Source organism: Physeter macrocephalus, chromosome 4 (genome assembly GCF_002837175.3).
Source record: "Physeter macrocephalus isolate SW-GA chromosome 4, ASM283717v5, whole genome shotgun sequence".
In the NCBI taxonomy this organism is placed as follows: Eukaryota; Metazoa; Chordata; class Mammalia; order Artiodactyla; family Physeteridae; genus Physeter; species Physeter macrocephalus.
Window position 1 is genome coordinate 62,130,182 of NC_041217.1, and position 26,468 is coordinate 62,156,649.

The 26,468-nt window shown below is 39.4% G+C and overlaps 1 long non-coding RNA gene across 1 annotated transcript; it reads left to right on the forward strand.

The window, feature by feature from the left end:
* Positions 1-107: 107 nt before the first annotated feature.
* Positions 108-21,587, forward strand: LOC129392064 (uncharacterized). Its single transcript, XR_008617102.1, has 3 exons — positions 108-182; positions 2,241-2,413; positions 20,732-21,587. It is a non-coding gene; the product is annotated as an uncharacterized lncRNA (long non-coding RNA).
* Positions 21,588-26,468: the final 4,881 nt, after the last annotated feature.

Below are 26,468 nucleotides of genomic sequence, written 5' to 3' on the forward strand. Positions count from 1 at the left end.
GCCCTAAGGCCCACCCTCCGCCACCTCCTCCCTGCTGAGAGCCAGTCACAGAGGACGCCGGGCATTGGCTTCTCTCCCATTGGTCGGTGGCTCACAAGATGCGAACCCGCGGCCGCGGTGGCGGCGGCACTCTAGGGCGCTGACGTACGCTGGCTCGGGCTCAGAGGACTTGTAGGACTCAGGTAAGAACGCGTCTGTTCTGGCGTGCGCTGCTCACGGGGAGAGCCCTCCGCCCACGCTGGAGGTTGGCTAAGTCATCCCTCGTGCTGCAGCTCACCTGTCGGGAATGCTCCGCGTGGGCCTTATCCCCACCAAGAGGAACGCGCTGTTAGACCCAGTCATTTTCTGATTCTTAACCACGGTCCATTAAGATTTTCCTTCCCAAGTGGCCAGCGCCGGTCAAAGATTTAACCTTGGGACGGGGGAATGCTCTACCTTTCTTCCAGCTTTCAGGTTTTAAATTGTATTCATCTGCAGTAAAAAAGACAGAAGCCCGGGATCTAAGCGCTCCGAGGCGTTTACCATGAGCTGGAGCAGGAAAAAGTGGATAAAATGCTGTGGAAAGAATGAACGAGCTAGTTGCTTAACAGAAGGATCGTAATGGAGTCCTAATGAAAGGGTTTTAGCTTTATGTCGTTACTTTTTGTAAGCGGGATACAAAGAAAGCAAACATAACATAACTGTAGATATAGGCTGTGTTTAAAACGTAAGGGGGAAATCCCGAGTCATTAAAGCAATCACGAAATATCATCGATCTCTTTATTAAAAAAACCGAAACAGAGGTCTTGGCATAGTTTTCAAGGGCAAAGCATGACAAGAATCCGCAGTGCTTTCTTTAATTTTTGTCTGTAAACCTCTTTCTGCCTGACTCAGCCTGACTGTATCCCAATCCTTCCACTGCAGACCAGCTGCACCATTTAAAGCAATTTCCCCTGTGCAGTATTTGCAGACTAACAGATCCTACCAGAAGCTCACAGAAAACATTTTTGAACTCTATTTTGCTTTAATATATGTTACGACCTATCTAGCTCAATTTTCTTCCTGGGTCAGCAAATGACACTTGTTGCAAAAAAGATACCTTTTGCAATCAGCCACACAACTCTACCAGATGGAACGACATACTAGTAAAGGGAAAGGAGATTTGTTTCTAAGACTGCACAAGTGAATGAACCAAAATATGTGAGTTGATTGATCGCTGAAGAAATGCAGTTGTTGGTATTTACATCTATCAGTGGGTCTTAAAGTGAGGTCCAGGAAGCCCAAGGGAACCTTGGGATCTTTTCAGAATTCCACGTGGTCAAACTTCCTTCATAATACTACTAAGACTTTATTTCCTTTTGCACTCTAGAGACTACATGATATGTGATGACATTGTCACTCTAAAGACCAAGAGAATGTGTTTGTATATTTTTGCATGTAAAAACTTTTCAGATTTAATTTCTGATATGGCAACTATGAGTAGGTATAACCCACAAAAATAGAGTCTTTAGGGTCCTCAATAACAGGTGTCTTGAAGCCAAAAAAGTAAGAACTTTTACAAAATACAATTATCTAGTCCTCTAAACTTCAGCCATAGTATCTACCTCTCATGACTACAGAGAGAAAACATCAGTGGTCCTCTTGGCAATTACTTCCCTTCACATTTATTGATACATTCAGTGCTTTAGTAGAAGAGAAGGAAAGAGAAAAACAAAAGAGGCCTCAGAAAGAGAAGCCCACTTATTAAGAACAGCTTTCCATCCCTTCCCTGAGTCTTGGAGATCTGAATTGTGTTCATCTGTAAATCACTGGTTCTGAAATTTTTCCTTGGTATTAATCATTTAGGCAATGTTGGGCATTAACAAATAACAATTGTTCTTGAATTAGGTAGAAACATTTTTTATTATTTTTCTCTAAGAGGTCATGGAAGAATTCTAAGAATGACTCCCAGTGAGCCTGCCCTTCTATAATCCCCACCCCTTTGAGTGTGGGGTGGCACCCCTGAATTTAATGAGACAATACAACTGCTTGTTGTATTGTATGGCCAATGTGAGATTATCCAGGTGGGCCTTCTAATCATACTAGCCCTTTAAAAGCAGAGAATTGTCTCCTGCTGGTGGCAGAAGAGGCAGGAATAGATATTTGAAGGAGAAAGATAGCCATGCTGTTGCTGGAGGGAGCTGTGTGCCAAGGATGTGGGTACCCTGTGGCAGTTGAGACTGACTGTTGGCTGACAGCCAGCAAGGAACTGGGGATTTCAGTCCTACAGTCACAAGGAACTGAATTCTGCTAAAAACCTAAACAAGCTTGGAAGTGGATTTTTCCTCAGAACCTCGAGATAAGAGCACAGCGCAGCCAACACCTTAATTTCTGCTTGTCAACTTTAGAGAAACCACCCAAGCCCACCTGAACTTCTCATCTACAGAACTGTGAGGTAAGTCGTTGTAATTTTTTAAGCAGCTGAGTTTGTGGTAATTTGTTATACAGCAATAGGAAACTAATACAGAGGTAAATAGAATATATTTTTTAAATTGAGGTAATAGTCACATAATACGAGATTACCCATTAACCATATTTAAGCGTACAACTCCGTGGCATTAGTACATTCACAATGTTGTGCAACCATCACCTCTGTCTAGTTCTAAGATATTTCACCACCTCAAAGGCAACTTGTACCCGTTAAGAAATCACTCCCTTTTCTTCCCTCCCCCCAGCCCCTGGCAACCACTTATGTGCTTTCTGTCTCTATGGATTTACCTATTCTGGATGTTTCCTACAAGGGGAATCATACAATATGTGAGTTTCTGTTTCTGCCTTCCTTCATTTCGCATAGCATTTTCAAGGTTCACCAACACTGTAGCATGTATCGGTACTCCATTCTTTTTATAGCTGAAAAATATTCCACTTTACATAACACGTTTTGTTTATCCATTCACCAGTTGATGGACATTTGGGTGTTTCCCTTTTTTGGCTATGTGAATAGTGCTGCTATGAACATTTATGTGTAAGTATTTGAATACCTGGTTTCAATTCTTTTGGGTATATAGGAGTGGAATTGCCAGATTGCCTACTAGTTCTATGTTCTGTTTAAGGAATGGCCAAACTGTTTTCCACAGAACCTACACCATTTAACATTCCCACCAGCAATGTATGAGGATTCCAATTACTCCACATCTTTGGCAACACTTGTTTACTGTTTTACTTTTTTACAATATCCATCCTAGGGATGTGAAATGGTGTCTCGAGGTTTTGATTTGCATTTCCCTAATGACTAATGATGTTGACCATCTTTTCGTGTATTTGTTAGCCATTTGTATGTCTTCTTTGGAGAAATGTCAACTCAAGTCTTTTGTCCACTTTATAATTGAATTGTTTATCTTTTTGTTGAGTTGTAAGAGTTCTTCATATATTCTGGAGAGTAGAGCTTTGTCAGATATATGATATGCAAATCTTTTGCCCATTCTGTAAGGGTAAATAGAATATTGAGAGGCATTTTTCTCTATACAGATGGTCTCCAACTTAATGGTTCAAGTTAATGGTTTTTCGACTTTATGATGGCGTGAAAGCGATAAGCATTCAGTAGAAACTGTACTTGGAATTTTGAATTTTGAGCTTTTCTGGGGCTAGTGTGGTATGATTCTCTCTTGCCATGCTGGGCAGCTACTGAGGCCACAGCTCCAAGTCAGCCAGGTGATCATGAGGGTAACCGACCAATACACTTATAACCATTCCATACCCAGACAACCATTATGTTTTTCATTTTCAGTACAGCATTTAATAAATTATATGAGATAGTCAACACTTTTATTATAAAATAGGCCTTGTGTTAGATGATTTTGCCCAATTGTAAGCTAATGTAAGTGTTCTAAACATGCTTAAGGTTGGCTAGACTAAGCTATGATGTTTGGTAGGTGTATTAAATGCATTTTCGACTGAAGATATTTTCAACTTACAATGGGTTTATTGAGACACAGCCCCAGTGTAAGTCGAGGAAGATGAAATATGAATAGTCGAGGAATATGAAAGCATGAGGGAATGTGTGTTTTGCAAAAAGTAGAATTATATTATGTACCCTTTCGAATCTTGCTTTTTCTCACTCAGGAATAATTCATGCAAAACATTCCATGTAATAGGTTGAGCTCTAATTCTTTCTAAGGTTGCATTGTGTGGGTGTGCTAAAATTTATTCAACTATTCCCTTTTATGGCCACTCTGGTTTTAGTTTTTTGGTCACTGCCAACAATCCTGAAGTTAACATCCTCATACAATATATGTCTATGTATTGTTTTCATTTTATGGGATTTATTCCAAGGAGTGGGATAACTGAGTCAGAGTTATATATTTTTTAATAGGAATTGTTCAGTCACTTTCCATAAAAGCTATAATAACTTACATTTTTACTAGCCACATATGAGAGTATTCTTTCTGCACTGCATACTTGCCAACAACAGGTGTAATCAGGCTTTAAAATTTTTGCTAGTCTGATAGGTGAAAATCAGTGGTTCTAGACCTGTAATGATTTTGCCCCAGCCCGACCCCCAGGACACTTGGCAGAGTCTGGAGAGATTTTTGATTGTCATAACTGTGAGTCATAGTTGGGGAGTAGGTGCTACTGGCTTCTAGTGGGCAGAGCCAGGGATTCTGCTAAATATCCTAAAATACTCAAGGCAGCCTCCACAGCAAAGAATTATCCAGCCTAGAATGCCAATAGTGCCAAGGCTGAGAAACCCTGGTGTAAAGTGATACCTCATTTTGTCTTAAGTTTGAAAATCTTTATGGATGAATTTGAGTATCTTTGCATATGTTTGTCAGGTATTTGGATTTACTCTTCTGTAAATTACCTGTTCGTGTCCTTTGCTCATTTTTCTTTTGGTTGTTTATTTCTCTCATTAATTTATAAGAGCACTTTGTCTTATAAATGCTTTATTTATCCTCTTCATTGAAAATATTATTTTTCAAATATATTTTTTATTGACCTGACATAAAAGAAGGTCTGAACCAGTGGTCAGACATATTATGACCTTGGGTAGGAAAATAACATCATAAAAATGTCCCTTTCCCCTAAGTTAATTTATAACTTTAATGCAGTTCCAATTGGAATCCAAACAATATTCAATTAAGAATCCAAAACCATTTTAAAGTTCAGGTAAAATGATAAATGTACAAGAAGAGCTAATAAAATTTTGCAAAGAAAGACTAGTAAGGGGGTACTTGCCTAACCAGGTATCAGAACATACTTTAAAGGCTCTAGAAGCAAATAAATTTGGTAATATAATTGGAATAGAGAAATATATAAGTGAAACAGACTAGGAAATCCAGAAATAGAGCTCACTATATGTGAAAATTTAATAATTGACAACTATTTTGTTCAATTAAATGAAAAAAGGGTAAATAATTTAATAAATGTTACTGGCCAAACTGTTGATCCATATGAAGGAAATTAAATTTGAGGCAACTTTATACCATATGTAAAAATAAATTCCAGATATAGAAATGATTTAAATTTAAGTAATAATAATAATCTTCCCCCCAAATCTATGAGACTACATGTACACTCTAGGAGACAATGAAACCCTTTAACTAAGACTATAAATGCACTAATATGAAATAAAATATAAAAAATATAAAGAGCATAATAAAATGATCATACTTATTAACTTGACCTTATTGAGGAGATTTCTGGACTGAAAACAGAAACCTTTTTGTCTTAATGTTTTGTTTTTCTGACACAGTATCTGACTAGTTGAAGGAGCTTAATGAATCTTGGTGAATGAATGGCCCTCTATAGATCGTTGATTCTAATCACTTAGTGACCCATTTCAAAAACATCAAGGACAGCTTCTGAGCAAGCAGTGATCTACAAAGCATGAGTGAGTTAAACATTTAGAATCTGTGGTGTGGTAGCCCAGGCAGGAAAGGAGCATGGATTCATACCCATGGTATGGCATGTAGAACTTTAGAGCAAAAGCAAGAATTAAGATCAGTTTGCCTATTGCATTACTTTCCAGGGGAAGACTCCAAGTTACAGAGAAGTTAAGATATGTGATGTGATGAAATTGGAAACATGCCTGTTGGCCCAGTTTGAACTTTGTTCTACAATAGAAATAATGATGTAATTCAGAAAAACATAATTATAATCATAGACTTAATTTTGGAAATAATATCAAAGCTGAGGCCAAGAAATGTAAATCAATCTACCAAGATCCCCAAGAGAATTAGAGGCAAAGTCAAAACAGTATTTGGTTGTGCAGACTAACAGTCCAATATTAATCCTCCATGCCATGCAGCCTTTTATGTTCTCTTTTATTTAATATATCTTTACTTTTCAATATAATGTACCACAAATCAGTTCTCCTTGAAAGCACTGAAATGCCTTTCAAATGTATTTACTCCAACTTACAGTCTTAATTCATTCTTATAAGTATGATATATACAAATAGACGTTTTCCTCAGTTTATAGATGGGAACACTGAGGGGCAAGGAATCTCAGTCCTTCCAAGTCACATTTATTCCCTCAACATGAGTTTATTAAGAGCCTGTTGTCCAAGCATTGTCCTTGGTGCCGTATTAAACAATGATAAGACAATCTCAACCTTGAAGCGCTCATATGATGAATCAGTCATCCAAGTTCTGCTCTAGGCTGTGACCCTGAATTGCCCCTAAGTTGATGACCTATGTCACAAACAGAAGCATGATGTGTCCTGACAATAATCATAGACTGAATGACTATGCTGTGCTATCCAGTAAAAGGCCAGCTCAGCTCACAAGTGACTCTCCTGCCTGTTTCTTAAATATACTTGACCCAGAATTTTGTATGTAGTCATCAAAACATTGCCCTACAGCTCAGCCATGTCATGGAGCAGCCCATCCAGAGGCCTGCCTACTTATCAGCCTGCTCAGCCTGTGTGGGCCCGGAATGTGGTGCCACACTAGCAAGGCCCTTTGGGAAAGTGCTTTGGGGTTTGCCCAGTATATATTTTGTGGAAACATGCCTCCCTCCTGCCTCTGCCTGTCTTCTGCCATCCTTGACATCTAAATGGGAATGCCACCATCACTCCCTAATCTTTTTTTTTTTTTCTATTTTTTGGCTGCAACGCACAGCATGCAGGATCTTAGTTCCCAGACAAGGGATCGAACCCTCGCTCCCTGCAATGGAAGCATGGCGTCTTAACCACTGGACCGCCAGGGAAGTCCCCATCACTCCCTAATCTTAAAAAATTCCGTCCTGTGTGAAAAGTTAGTGCACCCTATGAAAACAAACCTATCGTTAACCGTAACTCAGATATTATTAAACCACTACCTTTATCCTCTGACTTGCATTTATTTGATTGTAGTTTTCTTGCCTCTAGTCTCTTCCTAGCCCAGGCCAGTTTCCATACCACAGTCAGAATAATCTTCCTGGAATCAAATATTACCCTTGTCCTTAATTCTGATTGTTTAAGAATTTTAGGTGTTTACTGAATAAAGCCAAAACTTCTTATTTCTGACTTTTGCTAACCTCTCCAGTCTCATTCTTCACTACTGGCCTGTGCACTCCCTATGTTCAGCTACAAGTGGCTCACCAATTTCTCAAGATGGTGTTCAGATATCTTATCTCCTCTGCTACTACAACCCTAGTCCAAGCTATCACCATTTCTTCTCTGAGATACTACACTAGACTCCTAGCTTGTTTTTTTGAACCTAGTCTTTCCCGAATTGTAGTCTGTTTGCACAGCACCCAGAGTGATCTTCCTAAAGCCTAGATCAAATCATGCCATTTTCCTGCTCAAACCCCTCCAGTAGCTTCCCATTCCACTTGGAATTAAATCCTATGTTTTTACCATGGCCTGTAAAGCGCTGCCTGATCTGCTCACTCCACCTCAGTATATCTCTGTTCTCATCTCCTCTGACTCTTCAGCTTCCTGCTCTGGGCCAGCCACACTGGCTTCCTCATTGCTCCTTATAGATATCAACCACACTCCCACCTCAGAACCCTTGCACTTGCTGTTCCCTCTGCCTGGAACAGCCTCTTCCTAGATACTTGCTTGATGTCCTCTCTCACTACTTTCAGGTTACTGCCTAATTATCACCTTATCCTACTTAAAATAGCACATATCCTCATCCTGGCACCACTCTGTCCCTCTATCCTGATTTATTCATCTTAGTACTCATCCCCACTTGCAATATTATGTAATTATTTGTTGGCCTGCATATTTCCTAGAGCACTGGAATGAGTGTTCCATAAAAGAAGTGACTTTGTTTTTCTCTGCTGCTCTAGAACAGTGCCTGGCAGCAATAGGACCTCAATAAATATTTGTTGAATGAATGAGTGAATGAATGAATAAAATATCGGCTTCTCTCTGCACACTTCCCTAACACCTCCAGGTTACTGGTTTTCTTCTCTGTTCCATCGGAGCTATGTATATACCTCTATTACAGCTATCACATTTTTATTGTAACTTTTTGCGTCTTATCCCTTACAAGTCTATAAAATCCTCAGAGACAGATGTCTTACTTATCTACATATACTTCATGGCATCCAGCACTAATTTGGTGAAAACATGTGGAATAAATGAAAGTGGGAGAAGCGGAATGATACAGCTACATTGGAGATTCTAGGATTCAAATGTATGAGCTCTTTATTAATCCCATCTTCTGGAGGCTACACTGGGACTAAGGGCAGGCATTTATTTTAATATAGATGTCCAAGGCAAAAATGTAAAAATATCTCCTTCCAGTCTACCATTATTTCCCAGATTTCTCTTCATAAGGACTTCTGGCCTTCGTTGGGCCTCCAAAAATGGCTTGGATGGTGATTACACCTCAAGCCTTAAAAAACAAGCTAGTGTGTAACAGTCCTGACATGAAGGTCATGCTACAAATACCAGGCACCTGTAGAATTTAATCAGAAAATAAAATTGATGGTCTTAGGAACGAGACTGTAATCTATCACCCACCTGACTGGCATGAGTCTATGGACCTCATACACACTCTAGGAGCCAATCTAAGGATAAAACTTACTGTAGTAGAAAACAGCATTGTTTAAGAAGTTGGAAACCCTAAGTTGTAGCTCAGGTTTTTCTACAAACAGGGTCCATGATTTTGGATAAGTGGCTGTACCTTGCACCTTTAACAGAGGGATTGGGACTAGATGAGCTCCAAAACCTTTTCCAGCTGTAAAGGTCTATTGATTGATTCAGCCAGGAGGCTGTACCCAAGTGGCTGTACTCAGTGGAATAAACTGAGTCTGGGAAAGGAATGTATTATCTCTCAACACCAGTGACTTTGCATGGGGAGGTATAATGACAGAGTCTGACACCTGGCAGAGCCTGGAACCAGGCCTTAAATCCCATTTGCACTCCCGTTCCTACATAACTGCCTTCTTCAACCTTACAGCAGCTGGGCTTCCACCAAGACAGAAGACGTGGAGATGAGGGGAAGGGTGGGTTGCCCCTCTAGCAGGGTTTAAGCAATATGTGTAGCTGAGAAGGGCTTAATCAGGAGACTGCAAACCTATCAGCTTTGTGGTGGTTGTCTTAGCTCTGCTGTTGGGTTTTTCTCTGAGGATTAGAATTAACGTGGCCCAGCACTCAGTGTGCCCTCTGGAAATTCCCAGGGGGTTCCAGAGATTACCAGAGGCACGTTGGCAGTGGACAGTCCCTTGTGAGGCAGCAGCCCTGGAAGTCCGGTCTGTGACTCAGCCGAAGAGCCTCCCCATGTCAGACCACACAGAATAGATTTCACCTGAGGCCAGAGCTGCCTAGCCTATTTAGCCAAGCCATGTGGTGAAATAATTTACTTTCTGATATACTTTATCTCTAAAGGAATGCATAGAACTTTTAAGAAAAATGTTATGTCCTGTTTTATAAAAACATGTAGACTCTTATGGCAGCCTCCAAAAAACAGCATTCACAATCACATGGGAATGAGCTGTAAGTTAGGAAATCCTGAATGAGCTGAAATGAGGGTGTGTTGATTTCTCTCATCTAATATTCATTTGTGGCAACATAATTGGCCAAGGAATGGGTGAAACACTTTATGAGATTCTCACGGCCACAGTCAGTCCATATCTATTAAATGTTTCTGATATGTCACTCTCCTCTCTGCCTCTCAACAATGTATAAACACATGCAAACACACAATCACACACTTACTTTCTCTCCTCTCTCTTAGTTATATAGTCTCCATGTGATTTGGTGAGGTATTTTTAAATACTCTCCAATGGCAAATTAAGGGCTCAAAGCATTTTATGTAAAGTCTACCCAGATAGAAGAGATTAGTACAGAAATGCTCTTCCCAACTCTTAATCTAAATACTAGTTCAGGATCTCCTGTCCAGGTTCTCATAACCCCAAACTCCCATTAAGATGTTTACCTTTTATTTCTTCCCTATTCTGTGCTCGCTTCGGCGAGACATGTATTTCCTCCCTATTCTGAGGCTGAGAGTTCTTGGCTGGAATCCTTACTAACAGAAAGGACATTTTCATTTCTTGGTAAGGTAGCCAGGCATGGGGTGCCTGGCACTTAATATGTAATCAGTGAATTTGACTGAGGACAGATTTGCTCCTGAGAGATTCAATTTTCATTGAATGCAAGCTTTGATAGACAAAGGAGAAAGAAACATGATAAAAAGGTCATTTTCTCTGCAAAAAAAAGGAAGAGAGAAAATGAAAAAAGAAAGAAGAAAATAAAAACTAAAAAGCTACTAATGTTTACTAGGAGATCCTTAATAGTTCAAAGTCAGACAGATCAAAGGTCAGAGATAGAAAATAAAAGAATAGGATAAGAATTTAAGAAATCAACTGGAACCCTTGTGCTCCAAGTATATATTCTAGGAAAAGCCTGCAATCGAATTAAACATCCCTCCACATTCATACAAATTTAGATTGTAAGAAACTGCAGAACATCATTAGAAAGGGTGTTTCTTAAAATGTGGCATTAGGTTTAAGTAGAACAGTACTTTAAAGGGGGCTAAACATAGGATGACAAGATGTATCTTGGTAAAGCAGAGTATAAAAATGATTATTTTGAAAGAAGTTCTCTTAGTGTGAAAAATGAAAAATACTTACATCTTGTGAATATTGAAAAAATAGAGTGAATAAAGTGTTAGGGAAACAGGGTTGTGTGTTGGAGAGGAGAATGAGGGAAGGTAGTTAAATATAAACCTGGGTTTATTTGCAAAGCTTTCATCTTGATAAATGGTACCTTCTTAAACCAAATACCTCGTCCAGGGAGCTCATAACATTATTTATGTTTCAAAATCTAGGCTATAGTCCAAATGATTTCAAATTCTGGGAGAAACTGTTTGTTTAGAGTCCATTGTACTGAGTGTTAATATAACAACACACCATAAAATATCGTTAGCTCTTAAGAAGAGATCAATATGTAATTACTCAAACCAGGCCTTAATAACTAGAAATTTGTAAATAACTCTGTTAGTTCTTTGAGTTCTATAAATGATTAACAAATATTTGTTTAACTGAATTGAAAGACTCCCAAACATGTTATATTCATTTTCAGGAAAGGCGATTATTAGAAATGAGTAATCTGTACTAAATAGACAGATTATGTCTATACTTACGTTTGGATGTTGATGGGTTTACCATAGGTATTCTTCTGTGAGCTAGATTAAGGTGTTCTACTACCAAAATAGAATGGTGGTATAGTCCAAAATTATAGGAAACATTTAAATTAATGGAAATAATTTTCTCAATTTACATTTTTTCTCCCATTCATTTTTCTGAAATATTTCGCATCTACTATAATTTGCTTATAATAGAATCTGGTGCAAGAACATAAAAGCTTTGCAAAAAATTTAGTTCAGTTTTTAATCTTGAGGTCATTGTCATTGAATTGCTATCAAAATTGTGACTTAGGAAAAACAATATTTATGATATAAGCTGTTGTCTGAAGGAAAACAATTTTCCTTGAGGAACTATAAAATCTACCAGACCAGGAGAAAGCAACGCAGTTGGATCACATAGTACTGGCCTCTGTAGACTTGCTTTCGCTGAAGTGTGCTTTGGTGGGAATCCTTCAGCCCCTCCTGAAGGATACACAGGAAACAACCTTATAAAATCTGCTCTTGTTAAAAACAACAGTGCTCTGCACATTATACGGTGGCCTCTTTCTATGGATCTTTGGGCGAAATTTAATTTCAGTATCAAAAAAAGTGCTCTTTGGGTCATTTTTCAGGGACACTGAACTGTATAGCTGATAAGGCTTTTCTTTTTACATTGGTGTTTACAAACTTCCTGGTAAACCCAAGCTCCACCCATAGCAAGGAGAAGGGCTTTATGGTATGCATTTTTATGCTTCCTGTTTATGGTCCTACCTCTGTTTTTGCTTTCTCTCTTACTTCTAACATATGTTATCTAGTAGTATTTTATGTTTTCTTTTAAGCAACCTTAAATCTTTTGGAAGAACAAGATGAGAGATACATAAATATATTCATTCATATATACATAAAATTATGTTGTGTTTAGTCATTTGAGTTTTATTTTTTGCTAAGAGCATGGTGCTTTCCAATTATGTTGCCTCCTGAAGAAGTATGAGAATCTTTGATTTAGCATATTAGCTGATAGGAAGGCAGAGAAGATTCTTTATAATATCTGGAAGATATCAAACTACACTATCATCACCAGCTGATAAATTTTTAAATACCTATTTGATTCATTACAGGAAAGTACAGCCTTCACAATACATGCTACAATCTAGCAAGCTGACCATTCTCCCTAGTTTAGCCTCTGGCAGGTTATTTACAACTCCCTTTTTCAAGCCTTCTTCATTGGCAACCAATTCATTTTTTCTTGTAAATTTTTACTTACTTCTGTTTTAAATTATCTCAGTTTGTGGATAATTTACAATAATTTCTGAATCCCATACTAGGCCTAGGGACTTAGGACGTAAACTGCTGTTAGTCTCTATCCCTGAGAAAAACATAATTAGGTCAGTTAAGTCCACTGACTAAAGTCAACTCAAGCTGTTCAATTCTTTGTTTAACCTGGATAATTAAGGCTTGACCTCTGTGTGAAAAGTCTTCAGAACTCTGGCTAGGTACAGTCCAACGAGACAAAGTCATTTTATCTGCCTGTGTCCTACTGCCTTTCTTATCTCTAGTCTATGAAACCATAAGAACTTGGAAGAATTAAGCATTCAGAATTTTCCATAAAATAACTCTCTATTAGAAAAAAGAAACCCACACAATAAAAATGGTAGCATGGAACCTTCAGATATTTTTAAGTTTGTGTTAGGCCCACTGCCTTAGGGCACATGCCAATTATAGAACCAAAATCCACTGCCCCGAGACTTGCTCCTTCTTGGTCCATCCAGAGAAATAAATGGTGAAATGTTCATGGCTCTTCGGAGGATCCAAGCTATTTGGTGAATGCTTTTTCCCCAAGTTTGCCAAAATGTCCTGAACTCAAAATAGAGTGATTATTCAAAGTTATTCTAAAAAGAGACATACAGTTTGTAATTTCTTTTAACAATCTGAAAAAATCATGGAGAACTAATTCCATGTTTCCTATGACCCTTTCATAATTGTGATACACTCACAGCCCCTCTTTTCCAATTCTCAATTAGAATAATTAATAATGTTTAGGATATTATCTGTTGGTTTCCTCTTCCGAGTCATGATTCTACTTCAAGTCATTTAACTCCTTTCCATAGCAACTAGTTATGATATAGTAAGCAGTATGTTTGCTTGCTATCTGTTATGTTATATCAGTGGAGGAGGTACTACATAGCAAAGGTTTAATTTTATCTAAATGACTTCAAAGAGAAGAATAAAAATATGGAAATGCTTATGTCAAATTAAGAAGGGTTTTAATATTTCTACACAGCATCAGATATAACCCATGGATCATAAACATTATAATTTCCATTGTATGGAAGAGAAACCAGACTGAGAGAGAGACTGGGCATCTGATCATCTGGTTTCTGGTTTCAGCTCTGACATAAACAAACCATAGCATCAGGCAGGTTGTTGAAACTTTGTGGCCTTATTTTATTTTATTTTTTTTGGCTGCATTGGGTCTTCATTGCTGCGTGCAGGCTCTCTCTAGCTGTGGCGAGCAGGGGCTACTCTTCATTGCGGTGCGCAGGCTTCCCATTGTGGTGGCTTCTCTTGTGGCGCATGGGCCCTAGGGCACACAGGCTTTAGTAGTTGTGGCGTGTGAGTTCAGTAGTTGTGGTGCGTGGGCTCAGCAGTTGTGGCTTGCGGGCTCTAGGGAACAGGCTCAGTAGTTGTGGTGCACGGGCTTAGTTGATCCACGGCATGTGGGATCTTCCGGGACCAAGGCTTGAACCCATGTCCCCTTCATTGGCAGGCGGATTCTTAACCACTGCACCACCAGGGAAGTCCCTAGTTTTTTCTTACATAGGATAATGAAGCTGGACCTCATGCTCCATTCTCATCTCTTCCCCTATCACTCCTATTATATTCTTGCCCTATTATACTTTGGTAGATTCTAGATTGGAAGAGATCCTGCCCATTTGTTCAATAGAGGGACCCAGGACTAGCTACGTAATTTGTGGGGCCCACTGAAAAATGAAACTGTCAGACTCCTTGTTAAAAAATTATTAAGAAATTCACGAGGGTGACCATGGAGCATTAAACTAAGCACGGGGCCCCTCTGGGCATGGAGGCTCTTTGTAACTGAACAGATCACACACCCTTGAGGCTGACCCTGGAGAGACCAAAGGAATTTTTCCTTCCCATTTAGACACACTCTTTTGTTCTTAACAGAATGCAAATAAGAGAAATTTTGGTGGAACAGTGGCATGAATTATTAAAGGGAAGCAATAATGGGAATACAATGTTAGAAAGCCAATGTTTTAGACTGACCAAAGTGGCAAGATAGGGGGCTCCAGACTTTCCTTCCTCCCACAGATTCACTGAATATACAGCTATACATGGGTCAATTTCCTTTGAGAGAAATCTAGAAACAAATTGAGTGACTCCTACACATTGGGTGACTGAGAAAATGCCCACATCAAAACGGGTAGGAAGGGCTGAGAATACATATTCACCATAAACCCGACCCCCAGCAGAGTGCCTTTCATTCAGGAGAGAACCCCAAAATTCTCAGCTTCTCCCTGTGAGTAAAGGTTTGGATCACACATCTAGTGCCCCAACTTTTACAACTGCCACCTGAGGAATGGGAATGCCCAAATCACCCAGCTGAGAGAGCCAGTCGAGTTTGGCATTCACAAGTCCCACAGGACCATAGCAAACAGAGAAGGAATGGTTAAAGGAGCACATGAGCACTCCCTGCAGTTATACCCCAGGGCTCAGTTCAAAGGGAGCAGTCAAAAACTCCCTTCTGGGCTTCCCTGGTGGCGCAGTGGTTGGGAGTACACCTGCTGATGCAGGGGACGCGGGTTCGTGCCCCGGTCCGGGAGGATCCTGCATGCCGCAGAGCGGATGGGTCCGTGGGCCGTGGCCGCTGGGCCTGCGCGTCCGGAGCCTGTGCTCCGCAGCGGGAGAGGCCGCAACGGTGAGAGGCCCGCGTACTGCAAAAAAAAAACCAAAAAAAAAAAACAAAAAAAAACTCCCTTCTCCCAATTTCTGCTAGAAGGGTTTTGACTGCATACTTTCCTAGCTGCTGCCTGAGGGTCTGGCTTCTAATCAGCCTGTGTCTGGATGCTGACTGGGATCCCAAGAGCCTAAAAGAGCTGGTGGAGCACTTCCCCTACATTCGTCTTCTGGCTCACAGCAACAACAACAAAAACCAAGTTAACAGCTTCTCCCTTGAAATTTGTGCCCCAACTTTTGAAACTGCCACCTGAGGAGTGCGAGCTCAAATCACCTAGCTCTGATATCCAACAGAGCTTGGCAGTCAGAGTCCCACAGGACCATATTAAAATTAAAAAAGCAATTTTCTAACAGGCATGCAAACACTTCTCATAGCTATTCCCTCCCATGGCTCAGCACAGAGAGAACAGCATTCATCTCCCGGTTTCTCCCTATAAGGGATTTGACTGTATACTTTCTCAGCTGCTATTTGAGGTTCTGGCTTCTAATCAGCCTGCATGTGGAAGCTGACTGGGATCCTCCCAGGAGCCTGAAAGAGTTGGTGGGCATGTCCCCTGCTGTGTCCCCTAGCTTGCTACAGCGGTAAACCAAGTCTCCAACTTCTCCCTGGAAGAAATATACCCACCCATGTAGCACATCAAATATCACAGCTGCCACATGAGAGACTGGCTCGCAAGTCACCTAGCTCTGGGTACTGATGGGGCTTGGCATTTACGAGTCCCCTAGGACCACAGAAAACAAAGAGGTGGCTCTGTATGGGTGCACAAGTCCTACCAGAGACTATTGCTTCTGGCTCAGCAGAGTGAGTAGGAAAAACACCCATTTCCAAGTTTCTCCCTGATAGGTCTATACTGCATATCTAATGTCCTGACTTTCTTAGCTGCTGCTTGAAAGTCAAGCTTCCAATTAGCCTTCATCAGAGAGCTGATGGGGCAAGCAGTTAACAGTCCTCCGGGACCCTGAACAGCCGTGTGGGCATTTCCCATTGCCTTTGGGACAGTGGCAGGTCTTGCACAACCTAATCTACTGGGAGCCACTAGGAGCAAAGAAGGTGGCTTGGTCAATCACAGAGGTTTGAGAGGCAACCAGGAGCTCAGGTGGGCTGACTGATGAGGTTCATCTCCTACACGAGGCAGGCTGTCAAGACTGGGAGAGGTGGCTGTTTTATCTAATGTACAGAAACAAATGTAGAGAGTCAAGCAAAAGGAAGAAACAGGAAGATGTATTCCAAACAGAAGAACAAGATAAATATCCAGAAACTGACCGGATGGCTTCACAGTTGAATTCTACCGAACACATAAGGAAGAATTAATACCAATCCTTCTCAAACTCTTCCAAAAAATTGAAGAAGTGAGAATATTCCTAAACTTATATTACAAGGCCAACATTATACTCATACCAAAGCCAGATAAGGACACAAAAGAAGATTACAGGCCAATATTCTTGATGAACATAGATACAAAAATGCTCATCAAAATTTTAGCAAACTGAATTCAACAGTACATCAAAAGGATCATACTCTGTGATCACATGGGATTTATTCCTGGTTTGACATATGCAAATCAAAATATATGATATACCACATTAAAAAATTAATGATAAAAATCATATCTCAATACATGCAGAAAAAGTATTTGACAAAATTCAACATCCTTTCATGACAAAAACTCAAGTTAGGTATAGCTGAAATGCACCTCAGCATAATACAGAGCATATCTGAGAAGCCCACAACTAATATCATACTCAATGGTGAAAAGCTGAAAACTTTTCCTTTAAGATCAGGAATAAGAAAAGGATGCCGACGTTCACCATTTCTATTAACATATGGAAGTTATAGCGGGAGGAATTACGCAAGAAAAAAATAAAAGATAACCAAATCTGAAAGGAACATGTAAAATTGTTATTTTAAGATGATATGATCTTATATGTAGAAAATCCTAAAGGCTCAACCAAAAAACTTTTGGAATTAGTAAATGAATTCAGTAAAATTGCAGGATACAAAATCATTATACAAAAACTAGTTGCATTTCTATACACTAACAGTGAACTATTGAAAAGAGAAATTAAAACAATCCCATCTATAACAGAATCAAAAAGAATATTTAGGAATAAATTCTCTCAAATAAGTGAAAGATCTGTACACTGAAAAGTATAAAACATTGAGAAAAAAAATCAAAGACACAGTTGAATGGAAAGATGTTTTCTATCATGGATTGCAAGAATGTATAATGTTAAAATGTCCATACTATCCAAAGCAGTCTACAGATTCAATGCAATCCCTCTAAAAATTTCAATGGCTTTTTTTCATGGAAATAGAAAAAGCAATCCTAAAATTTCTGTGGATCCACAAAAGACCCTGAATTGCTATAGCAATCTTAAACACAAAGAGTAAAGGTGGAGGCATCACACTTTCTGATTTCAGCTATATTATAAAGCTATAGTAATCAAAACATTATGGTATTGGCATAAAAACAGACACATGGATAAATGGAACAGAATCAAAGCCCAGAAATTAACCCATGAAGATATGGTCAATTAATTTTTGACAGAGGTACCAAAAATACACAATGGGGAAAGGATAGTCTCTTCAAAAATTGTGTGAAAACTCAAAATCCACATGCAAAAGAATGAAATTGGACCTCTATCTTACACCATACACAAAAATCAACTTGAAATGTATTCAAGACTTGAATGCAAGATCTGAAATCATAAAACTTCTAAAATAAAATATATGGGATGGCTCCTTGACATTTTTCTTGGCAATGATTTTTTTGGATATGACACCCAAAGCACAGGCAACAAAAGCAAAAGTAAACAAATGGAACTAACCAAACTAAAAAGGTTCTGTACAGCAAAGGAAATCATCAGCAAAGTGCAAAGGCAACCTATGAAATGGGAGAAAATATTTGCAAACTACATAATCAACAAGAGTTTAATATCCTAAATATTTAAGGAACTCATATAACTCAAGAGCAAAAACACCAAATAACTCAATTTAAAATTGGGCAAAACCTGAAAAGACATTTTTCCAAAGATGACATACAGATGGCCAACAGGTATATGAAAAGATACTCAATGTCACTAATCACCACGGAAACGCAAATCAAAACTATAAAGAGATATCACCTAACCTGTTAGAATGACTATTATCAAAAAGCTAAGAAATAACAAGTGTTGGTGAGGATGTAGAGCAAGGGAACCCTTGTACACTGTTAGTGGGAATGTAAACTGGTACAGCCACTATGGGAAACAGTATGAAGATTCTCAAAAAATTAGAAATGAAACTACCGTATGATCCAGCAATCCCACTTCTGAGTATATATCCGAAGGAAAGAAAACCACTAGCTTGAAGACATATCTACACTCCCATGTTCCTTACAGCATTTTCACAAAAGCCAAGGTATAGAAACAACCTAAGTATTTGTAGATGGATGAATGGATGAAGAAAATGTGGTCTGTATATACAATGGAGGATTATTCAGCCATGAAAAAGAATAAAAGCTTGTCATTTGTGACAACATGGATGAATCTGGAGGGTATCATAAGTGAAATAAGCTAGACAGAGATAGACAAGTACTGCATGGTATCACTTATATGTGGAATCCTAAAAAAAAGTCAAACTTATAGAGACAGAGTAGAATGGTGGTTGCCAGGGGCTGGCTGGTAGGGGAAACAGGAAGAGGTTGGTAAAAGGGTGCAAACTTACTGTTATAAGATGAATAAATTCTGAGGATCATCAGTATAGCATGGTGACTACAGTCAATGATATTATGTTGTATAATTTAGATTTGCTAATATTAGATCTTCAGCATTCTTATTTTTTGAAAAAGTAACTATGTAAGTTGATGGAGGTGTTAAATAACGTGATGGTGGCAATCCTTTTACAATGCACACATATATCAAACCAACACATACACTTTAAATATATTTCTATTTTATTTTTCAATTATGCCTCAAAACTCAAACGTTTAAAACATAAAAAAGAAACCAATGTTCTGTGGATGTTTGAAACTCCCGTATGTATTCACAATGCTCAGCCCACCCATAGGTGCAATAGGAACTCTGGTAGTTAGTATCTAAAGATGCTCCCAAAGATTTATCTCCCATGGAACAACCTTTGTGTCATTACATCCTACATTGCATCTAGACTGGCCTGTGACTTGTGTGAACCAATAGAATGCAGCAGAAGGGAGGCTCCAGTTCTGGGCCTAGCTTTAAAAGGACTGGCAGCTTCTGAGGTGGAGTCAGGATGGTGGTGTGGGAGCATCTCCCCACAACTAGGGCACCTACTGGCCGCTGGTAGGGGACTCTGACACCCAAGGAGACGGGAGGAACCCCAAGATGAACCAGTAGGACATATGGGGACTGAGAGGGGAGGAGAAGTGGAAGCCAGACAGGATGGGCACCCCTGAAGCTGGGGAGATCAGGGGAGGCAGGTGGGAGGGACTCTCCGGGAAGAGCGGGAGAGGAGTAGAGGGCGATCATCTGGCCCACTCTGGCCGGGAGCCTGTTGAGCTCCCAGGCCAGTACCCCCCGCTCCAAATCCCCATCCAGGACACGTGGTCCTGGGGGCATAGGAGAGAGTCTGGGAGATCAGGAGACACAGGCAGGAGGGGCCCTCTGGGAGGAGCGGAAGAGGAGAGGAGGGCAATTGCCCTGCCCTCTGGAGCCTGCTGAGCTCCCAGGCCAGTCCCCTGCCCTCTAAAGCCCCCTCCAGGCCGCATAGGTCCTTGGGAGCATACAAGGGAGGCTGGGGAGATCAGGAGAGGTGGAGGGAGGGGCTCTACCATACTGGAGGAGCAGGAGAGGAGAGGAGGGCGTTTCCCTGCCCACTTGAGCCCAGAAGCCTGCTGGGCTCCCAGGTGAGGTCCCCTGCCCTCTGAGACCAGGGATGGGGGGCACGCCTGGGCCCCTTCTGTTCTTTGAGCATAAGCTCCACCCCCTACAACCCCCAGGGCCTTTTCCAGCCCTGTGGATCCTGAACATTGGCCCCGCCCACCACCCAAACCTCTCCCTTACATAGGCCCCGCCCTCCACGGCCAAGGCCTTCCGCCACCCCCCCTTTGTTTTTCCCTCCTCTTCTTTTTTACTATCCTGGTACTGTTGTACCTTCGGGTTGTTTATTCATCTATATTTTTATTTTTATATTCTTCCTAACATATTTGTTCGTTTCCTGTCTAATTTTATTTTTTACTTTGTTATTGTTTTTGTTTTCATTTTTTTTTTTGCCACCCCAGGTGGGATCCTGGTTCACAAGCCTGGGGTTGGGCTGAAGCTCCTGCAGTGGGAGCTCCGAGTCCGAACCACTGGACTAACAGAGATCCTCAGACCCCAGGGAATATTCATCGGAGTGAGGTTTCAAGGAGTTCCTCATCTCAGCACCAAGACCCAGCTCTACCCAATAGCTTACAAACCCCAGAGTTGGAAACCTCAGGCCAAACAACCAGTAAGAAAGGAACATGATGCCACTCATTAAAAAAAAAAAAAAAAATGAGATGGCCAAAATATAAGTCACAGATGAAGGAGCAAGGTAAAACCTACAAGACCAAATAAATGAGGAGGAAATAGGCAATCTACCTGAAAAAGAATTCAGAGTAATGATAGTAAAGATGATCCAGAATCTCAGAAATAGAATGGAGGCACAGATTGAGAAAATACAAGAAGTGTTTAACAAAGATCTAGAAGAACTAAAGAACAAACAAACAGAGATGAACAACATAATAACTGAAATGAAAAATACACTACAAGGAGTCAATAACAGAATAACTGAGGCAGAAGAATGAATAAGTGAGCTGAAAAACAAAATGGTGGAAATAACTGCTGAGGAGCAGAATAAAGAAAAAAGAACAAAAAGAATTGAAGACAATCTCAGAGACCTCTGGGACAACACTAAACGCATCAACATTTGAATTGTAGGGGTCCCAGAAGAAGAAGAGAAAAAGAAAGGGTCTGAGAAAATATTTGAAGAGATTATAGGTGAAAACTTCCCTAACATGGGAAAGGAAATAGTCACCCAAGTCCAGGAAGCACAGAGAGTTCCATACAGGATAAACCCTAGGAAAAAGACACCAAGACACATATTAATCAAACTAACAAAAATTAAATTCAAAGAAAAAATATTAAATGCAGCAAGGGAAAACAAAAAATAACATACAAAGGAATCACAAGGTTATCAGCTGATTTTTCAGTGGAAACTCTACAGGCCAGAAGGAAGTGGCAGGATATACTTAAGGTGATGAAAGAGGAAAACCTACAACCAAGATTACTCTACCCAGCACGGATCTCATTCAGATTCGATGGAGAAGTCAAAAGCTTTTCAGACAAGCAAAAGCTAACAGAATTCAGCACCACCAAACCAGCTTTACAACAAATGCTAAAGAAACTTCTCTAAGCAGGAAACACAAGAGAAGAAAAATACCCACAAAAACAAGCCCAAAACAATTAAGAAAATGGTAATAAGAACATACATATCAGTAATAACCTTGAATGTAAATGGATTAAATGCCCCAACCAAAAGACAGACTGCCTGAATGGATACAAAAACAAGACCCATATATATGCTGTCTAAAAGAGACCCACTTCAGACCTAGAGACACATACAGACTGAAAGTGAAGGGATGGAAAAAGATAATCCATGCAAATGGAAATCACAAGAAAGCTGGAGTACCAATACTCATATCAGATATAATAGACTTCAGAATAAAGACTATTACAAGAGATAAGGAAGGACACTACATAATGATCAAAGGATCAATCCAAGAAGAACATATAACACTTATAAATGTTTATGCACCCAACATAGGAGCACCTCGATACATAAGGCAAATGCTAACAACCATGAAAGAAGAAATCGACAGTAACACAATAAGAGTAGGGGAATTTAACACCCCACTTACACCAATGGACAGATCATCCAAACAGAAAATAAATAAGGAAACACAAGCTTTAAATGACACAATAGAGCATATAGATCTAATTGATATTTATAGAACATTCCACCCAAAAGTGGCAGAATACACTTTGTTCTCAAGTGCACATGGAACATTCTCCAGGATAGATCACATCTTGGGTCACAAATCAAGCCTCAGAAAATTTAAGAAATTTGAAATCGTATCAAGCATCTTTTCTGACCACAACACTATGAGATTGCAAAGCAATTATAGGAAAAAAAACTGTAAAAAACACAAATACATGGAGGCTAAACAGCGTTACTAAATAACCAAGAGATCACTGAAGAAATCAAAGAAGAAAAATACATAGAAACAAATGAAAATGAAAACACGACAACCCAAAACCTATGGGACGCAGCAAAAGCTGTTCTAAGAGGGAAGTTTATAGCAATTCAAGCTCACCTTAAGAAACAAGAAAATCTCAAATAAACCATCTAACGCTACACTTAAAACAACTAGAGAAAGAAGAACAAACAAAACCTAAAGTCAGTAGAAGGAAAGAAATCATAAAGATCAGAGCAGAAATAAACGAAATACAAATGAAGAAAACAATAGCAAAGATCAATAAAACTAAAAGCTGGTTCTTTGAGAAGATAAACAAAATTGATAAACCCTTAGCCAGACTCATCAAGAAAAAAGGGAGAGGACACAAATCAATAAAATTAGAAATGAAAAAGGAGACGTTGCAGCACACACCGCAGAAATACAGAGCATCCTAACAGACTACTACAAGCAGCTCTATGCCAATAAAATGGACAACCATGAAGAAATGGACAAATTCTTGGAAAGGTACAATTTTCCAAGAGTGAACCAGGAAGAATTAGAAAATATAAACAAACCTATCACAAGTAATGAAATTGAAACCATAATTTAAAATCTTCCAGCAAACAAAAGTCCAGGACCAGATGGCTTCACAGGCAAATTCTATCAAACATCTAGAGTAAAGCTAACACTGATCCTTCTCAAACTCGTACAATAAATTGCAGGGGAAGAAACACTCCCAAATTCATTCTATGAAGCCACCATATACCCTGATACCAAAACCACAAAAGATATCACAAAAAAAGAAAATTATAGGTCAATATCATTGATGAACATAGATGCAAAACTCCTGAACTAAATACTAACAAACAGAATCCAACAGCACATTAAAAGGATCATACACCATGATCAAGTAGGATTTATCCCAGGGATGCAAGCATTCTTCAATATACGCAAATCAATCGATGTGATACAGCACATTAACAAATTAAGGAATAAAAACCATATGATCATCTCAATAGATGCAGAAAAAGCTTCTGACAAAATTCAACACCCATTTATGATAAAAATTCTCCAGAAAATGGGCATAGAGGGAACTTACCTCAACATAATAAAGGCCATATATGACAAACCCACAGCAAGCATCATACTCAATGGTGAAAAACTGAAAGCATTTCTGCTAAGATCAGGAACAAGACTCTCACCACTCTTATTCAACATAGTTTTGGAAGTCCTAGCCACAGCAATCAGAGAAGAAAAAGAAATAAAAGGAATACAAATTGGAAAAGAAGTAAAACTGTCACTGTTTGCGAATGACATGATACTATATATAGAAAATCCTAAAGATGCCACCAGAAAACTACTGGAACTAATCAATGAATTTGGTAAGGTTGTAGGATACAAAATTAGTGCACAGAAATCTCTGGCATTCCTATACACCACCAATGAAAAATCAGAAAGAGAAATTAAGGAAACACTCCCATTTACCATTGCAACAAAAAGAATAAAATACCTAGGAATAAACCTAAGGAGATGAACGACTTGTACTCAGAAAACTATAAAACACTGATGAAAGAAGTCAAAGATGACGTAAACAATGGAGAAATATACCATGTTCTTGGATGGGAAGAATCAATATTGTGAAAATGACTATACTACCCAAAGCAATCTACAGATTCAATGCAATCCCTTTCAAACTACCAATGGCATTCTTCACAGAATTAGAATTAGAATTAGAAAAAAAAATTACAATTCATATGGAAACACAAAAGACCCCGAATAGCCAAAGCAATCTTGAGAAAGAAAAATGGAGTTGGAGACTACCCAACCTCAAACTATACCACAAAGCTACAGCAATCAAGACAGTATGTTACTGGCACAAAAACAGAAATATAGATCAATGGTACAGGATAGAATGCCCAGATATATACCCACACACATATGGGCACCTAATTTATGACAAAGGAGGCAAGAACATACAGTGGAGAAAAGACAGCCTTTTCAATAAGTGGTGCTGGGAAAACTGGACAGCTGCATGTAAAAGAATGAAATTAGAACACTACCTAACACCATACACAAAAATAAACTCCAAATGGATTAAAGACTTAAATGTAAGACCAGACACTATAAAACTCTTAGAGGAAAACATAGGAAAAACACTCTTTGACATAAACCACAGCAAGATCTTTTTTGACCCACCTCCTAGAGTAATGGAAATAAAAACTAAAATAAACAAATGGGACTTAAAAGCTTTTGCACAGCAAAGGAAATCGTAAAGAAGACAACAAAAAGACAACCCTCAGAATGGGAGAAAATATTTGCAAATGAAACAATGGACAAAGGATTAATCTCCAAAATATACAAACAGCTCATGCAGTCAATATCACAAAAACTAACAATCCACTTAAAAATTAATCTCCAAAATATACAAACAGCTCATGGAGTCAATATCAAAAAAACAAACAATCCACTTAAAAAATGGGCTGAAGACCTAAATAGACATTTCACCAAGGAAGATATACAGGTGGCCAAGAGGCACATGAAAAGATGCTCAACATCACTAATTATTAGAGAAATGCAAATCAAAACTACGATGAGATATCACCTCACACTGGTCAGAATGGCAGTTATCAACAAATCTAGAAACAATAAATGCTGGAAAGGGTATGGTGAAAGGGCACCCTCTTGCAGTGTTGGTGGGAATGTAAATTGATACAACCTCTATGAAAAACAGTATGGAGTTTCCTTAAAAACTACAAATAGAACTACCATACGACCCAGCAATCCCACTACTGGGCATAGACCCTGAGAAAACCATAATTCAAAAAGCGATATGTACCACAATGTTCATTGAAGCACTATTTACAATAGCCAGGACATGGAAGCAACCTAAATGTCCATCAATAGATGAATGGATAAAGAAGATGTGGCATGTATATACAATGGAATATTACCCAGCCATAAAAAGAAACGAAATTGAGTTATTTGTAGTGAGATGGATGGACCTAGCGACTGTCATACAGAGTGAAGTAAGTCAGAAAGAGAAAAATAAATACCATATGCTAACACATATATATCTAATCTAAAAAAAAAATGGTACTGATGAACCTAGTTGCAGGGCAGGAATAAAAAGATAGACATAGAAAATGGATTTGAGGACATGGGGTGGGAGGGTGAAGCTGAGGCAAAGTGTGAGTAGCATCGACATACGCGCACTACCGAATGTAAAATAGTTGGCTGTTGGGAAGCAGCAGCATAGCACAGGGAGATCAGCTCGGTGCTTTGTGATGACCTAGAGGGATGGCATAGGGAGGGTGGGAGGGAGGCTCAAGAGGGAGAGGATATGGGGACACTTGTATGCATATGGCTGATTCGCTTTGTTATTCAACAGAAACTAACACAGTATTGTGAAGTAATTATACTCCAATAAAGATCTATTAAAAAAAAAAAAAGGACTGGCAGCTTCTGCTTCCTACCTCTTGAACACACTTGCTTTTGGGAGCCTCTACCACCTTATAAGAGGTCTAGATCACTTGTTGGAGACACCAAGTGACCAGACCACGTGGAGAAGCCTTGCAATGAGGAGAGAATCTGAAACTACTTGGAGAGGGACAGAGGACCAGCTTTCCCAACAGTCAGTTGAGCCTCCTGATGACTCTGGCTACAGTCACTGCCTAACTGTAAACTCACTAGAGACCCCAAATGAAGCCAGCAGTAAAACCACCCAGCTGTGCCCAGTCAACCTACAGAATCATGAGAAATA